The following is a 5,140-nucleotide window of genomic DNA, read 5'->3' as shown; positions in this document are numbered from 1 at the left end:
GCAGGGGGATCACTTGAGGCCAGGAGTTCGAGATCAGCCTGGGCAACATAGCAAGAGCCTGTCTCCACAAAAAATAAAACTAAAATAAGAAACTAGCTGGGCATGGTGGCATGCGCCTGTAGTCCCAGATATTTGGGAGGCTGAGGCAGAAGGATTGCTTGAGCCCAGGAGTTCAAGGTTACAGTGAGCTATGATCACACCACTGCACTCCAGCCTAGGTAACAGAGCAAGACCCTGTCTCTCTTAAAAAAAAATTAATAAAATAAAATATGTTGGGCTAAGTATTGAATTGTTGTTTCTATTTTCTATTTTTTAAACAAACTATTTTTTAGAGCAGTTTTAGGTTCACAGCAAAATTAAGTGGAAAGTCCAGAGAGTTCCTATATATCCTCTGCCCCAACACACACATGGTCTCTCCCATAATCAACATTCTGCCCCAGAGTGGTACATTTATTACAATGAATGAACCTACACTGACACATTGTTACCACCTGAAGCCCATAGTTTACATTAGGCTTCACTCTTGGTGCTATATGTATATGGATGGGTTATGACAAATGGATAATGACAAGTATCCATCACTGTATCATATAAAGTAGTTTCACTGCTCTAAAGATTCTCTGTGTTCTGCCCATTCATCCCTCCATTCCTGCTATCCCCTGGCAACCAGTGATCTTTTTTACTGTCTCTGTAGTTTTGTCTTTTCCAGAATATCATATAGCTGGAATCATAAAGTATGGAGCCATTTCAAGTTGTCTTCTTTCACTTAGTATAATTATATGGATTTAAGTTTCCTTTATGTCTTTTCATGGAGAATAGAGAGAATGCCACTCTTTTCATGCTTGATAGCTCATTTCTTTTTAGTGCTAAAAAACATTCCATCCTCTGAATGTACCATGGTTTATTTACCAGTTCACCTACTGAAGACACTTTGGTTACTTCCAACTTTTGTCAATTATGAATAAAGCTGCTATAAACATTTGTGTGCAGGTTTTTGTGTAGACATGAGTTTTCAACTTATTTGATTAAACACCATGAAGCATAATTGCTGGATCATATAGTAAAAAGATGTTTGGTTTTGTGAGAAACTGTCAAGCTATCTTCCAAGGTGGCTTTGCCATTTTGCATTTACACCAGCAATGAATGAGCTTTCTTGTTTCTGCATATCCTCACCAGCATTTGGTACTATCAGTGTCTTGGATTTTTGCCATTCTAATAGGTGGTAGTAGCTCACTGTTTTTAAAATTTGCAATACCCTGATGACATATAATGTTGAGCATCTTTTTATGTGCTTATTTATCATCAGTTTATCTTCTTTGGCAAGGTACTATTCTCTATTTTTTACCTAAGAAAAATAAATACATGCCAGTTTTTGAAACAATATACTGGTTTACGAAGTAAAAAGTTGAAGTTCTCTCTCTCTCAATCTCACTACCCAAAAGTAATCACTGTTAACATTGTCTTCATTCAAGACATGTTTCTATGCATTTACATACCTACATATGTATATTTTTATGTACTCATTTGATTTTTCTTTTAATAGCATTTTATGAGTTACTTTTTAAATATATGTTAAGGGTATATTACTTTACTATATCCTGGAGACCTTTCAATGTCAGTAATGGGTGCAGAATATGCCAGAGGAACAATGTGCTATAAAGTAACTAATCAGTTCCTTATTGGACATTTATGTTGCTTTTTAAATTTTTCTTTCTTTTTTTAACCTTTAGGCAATTCTGTAATGAACCACCTTCTATATATATACATATACATATCTCTGTACAACAATGCCAGTATATCTGTGGATAGATTCTTAGAAATGGAATTGCTGAGCCAAAGATTACATAATTTAACAACATGATAGGAATTGTCCTCAAACTGCCAAACTACACACAAAAGAGACTGTTCAAGTTTACACTCCCATCAAGTGTTAGAGAGTAGTTCAGTATTCAGAGAAGCCATAGGAGTTTTAAATAGGTGCCTCAGGAGCTACCGGGGAAAACAAGGGGGTAAGAAAAGGGCTGGTAGTCCACACAGCAATCTCCTTTCCTCTTCAGTGAGAACACCTCTCCTTTGGTCAACATTATTTATTGGGCTTAGTTTAAAATTCCTCTTGAGGAGAAGTTTCTGGGACTAAACATTTGAAAACCTTTGAAATAAAAAAAGTTACCTTTTTTTAAGTGACAAAAATTATTAATTTATAGGTTACTTAGGAATGTTCTCAGGTGCAAGTAACAGATGACCCAACCACAGCAGATTGAATTGGCAAGGGTACAATTTTCTCATGTAACATAAATGCAGCAGCTGCATTTGTTGGGTGGCTCAGTGGCCTTTTGGGCTTTTCCTTCATGGTTGCAAGATGGCACCACTCCAACTCAAGCATCATGTTTGTATTCAAGACAGAAGGAAAGGGAGACAGTTTGTATCAGTCACTCTGGCCCTTTTATCAGAATTGCAAAAGTGCTCTTAGAAGCAGTCTGCTTCTCCCTAAGATCTTTGCTCAGATTTTATTGAGCAGAGCTTTTTTGTGTGTGTAGTGTCTAATGGTTGCAAGGGAGGTTGGGAAAAGTGATTCTTTTTTTCTGGCTTTTATAGAGGAAGCAGTCAAAAGATTAGTTGGGTGTAGTTGTTGGGTTAGCTGGTCATCATGCTCTGCCCCTAAGTGCTCAGAATACCGAAGACTAAAGATGCAATGACAAACAAGATAGTCCTTATTCTTTTTGTTTGTTTGTTTTTTGTTTTTAGATACAGCTATAATTTTATTACAAAACCATTCTTTTGGCATTAGTTAGTTACAGTGATAGCAAGATAATGTGAGTGTGCAGACTGGCTCTGATGGAACCACTGTATCCCCTGCTTACTGAACCAAACTTCAGCTACCTCATATCCATTACATACAAGTGACCTGCAGTTATTACTGCTACAAATCTTGACGCGTGTACCACTGAGGGAGGAGTTGATGCTAAGAGATTCGATAACATGTTGATAAGACTACAAAAGTTCCTTTATGGGACTTTTTCTTCCTCTTCCCATCCAATGACTTTGCTTTAGAAGAACCACATTACTTAGAGCTAGTCTGAGTAGCAGCAGCACCCAAGGAGCATCAGTTCTTGTTAAAAAGCAATACCTGTGTGATGCACTTTTACACCACAGGCAAAAGGAAGGATCACCCTCATTTTAAACTCCTGCAGAGTCCCTTAATAAAACATAAAAGCATTCCATCAAGTTCTTCTGGGTGGTGTTATTGCTGTGCATTTGTTGGTGAGTCATTTTCTGTTCTGTGTTTGCTTTGAAAGGATCTTCCAATATATCTCCAATATTCCTTTCTTATCATGTCCTTTTCTTTAGCTAGGATTTCACATAACTCTAATGCTTTATTAAGAACATCTTCCTTATTGTCACACTGGTTTTCTAGCATGTCTTCATAGATAATCCACAAGAAAGGCAATTAGGTGGGGGGAACTATGATTTGGTTGTAAATCAAGTAATTGATTTAACAGATTAGGATATTTGGAAAGACCATGATCCTGCAAAATTCCTTTCGAATAGTTCCATGAACTATTATGTGGTACTAGTTGAATCATTTCCAGAGTGTACTGGACTTCTCTCTCCAACACAGCACAATCATTGTAGCCAGTGGTGTTAGAAATAACGAAGTATCTTTGGTACCAGACAGAGTTATTTCTCACATCCTCTTTGAGAAGTTGGTCCACATACTGCAGCTCATTATCCCAAAGTTTAAATTCCTGAATAACCCATTGTCGATGCTGCCAGGCATGATAATTCTCTGCATCCTGATTAAGAATATTATCAATAAATTCAGGCTCCTGAGATGGATCTCTTAGCCATTCCACTATTACTCACCTATTGTGCCAAACTAGATAGTTTTTGGGCTGCCCCTCAATTATCGCAGTGATGTAGTTCATTTCCTCATGTAGATCCTTCTGAAGTGACTTTAAGAGAACTCTCCGGAAATGTCACACGTATAATTGGCTGCATTTAACTCAATAGCATCCCAGGTTAGCTTAAAAGCTCGTTCGCTTCTTTCTTCATGCTGCAGGACAGCTCGGAAATAATCATAAACATCTCTAAATTTGTCACTATAAATGATCTGGACCAGGGGATCATTCTGCGGCACTGGATCTGTATCAGCCCATTCTGCTCTGTCCCTGTACGGGACATAGGAGGGCGAATCCAGGCTCAGAAACCCGTCGTCCACGGGGGACGCCACGGCTTCCCCAGCCTCGGCTGCCATCTCTTCCTCGTGCTGCTCCTGGGGCAGCGGTGGGTGCGGCTGGGGCGGGGGCTGCTCCAGCTGCCCGGGCTCACCGCCTTGCGCAGCCTCCCCGACCCCCTCGGTGGCCGCCATCTCAAGATAGTCCTTATTCTTAAGGTGTTAACAAACAGAAGTGCAAACAAACTAGTTTTATTGCATATTGGTGCAATAAAACGTTATCTGTCCCAATGCAAAATATGTAGAGGAGATGTTAAAGGCCCAAAGGAGAGAATGGTTAATTCTATCTCAAGTGGGGAGGGGTGGTAGGAGATCAAATAAGACTGTATCCAAAAAGTGACATTTAAACAGAGTCTTGGAAAATAAGTAGATGCTCAGTGGATGAAATGTATTCTAGGTAAAGGAATGGAGGTTCTGAGGCACAAATCCATGTGATGCATTCCAGGAGCTGCAAGCAGTTCATTATGACTGAGGAGAAGGTTTGGAGCTACACGACGACCCAGGAGACCTAATGAGAGATGAAGCTGGAAATTGATGCTGGGACCAAGTCACACAGAGGGCCTCCTGTGTTTCACAACAAGGTCTCAGGAAACCCTCACGATCTGGACAGTATCATTGAGATTGCATCACCTAAGCTGTCCAGTGCAACCATGAAGTGGAAAGCATGTGAAAAAAAGTGTAAAGTACCTGAAACCTTTATTGGATTTCCCTTTCACCTGGGTGCAGCTACACTTTAACACCCGAGTAGCCTGCACACTTGCCAGCCCTATTGGGTAAATACTATTGAGTCCTTAATCAACTATTGAGTTGTATTTGCCACCAACTCCTAGGGAAAGTTACTGCGCTTCTCTGGGCCTCAATTTCATCATCTATAAAATAAAAATTAACCTTTGTAGTGTAGAATTT

At 39.5% G+C, this 5,140-nt stretch overlaps 1 pseudogene; it reads right to left on the bottom strand.

Moving 5' to 3' along the window:
• Nucleotides 1-3,226: 3,226 nt before the first annotated feature.
• Nucleotides 3,227-4,369, bottom strand: LOC129483932 (protein farnesyltransferase/geranylgeranyltransferase type-1 subunit alpha-like; annotated as a pseudogene).
• Nucleotides 4,370-5,140: the final 771 nt, after the last annotated feature.

This window comes from Symphalangus syndactylus, chromosome 6, assembly GCF_028878055.3.
Source record: "Symphalangus syndactylus isolate Jambi chromosome 6, NHGRI_mSymSyn1-v2.1_pri, whole genome shotgun sequence".
Lineage (NCBI taxonomy): Eukaryota > Metazoa > Chordata > Mammalia > Primates > Hylobatidae > Symphalangus > Symphalangus syndactylus.
Note: the sequence above shows the minus strand (reverse complement) of the source record. Positions and strands in the feature narration are given on the sequence as shown.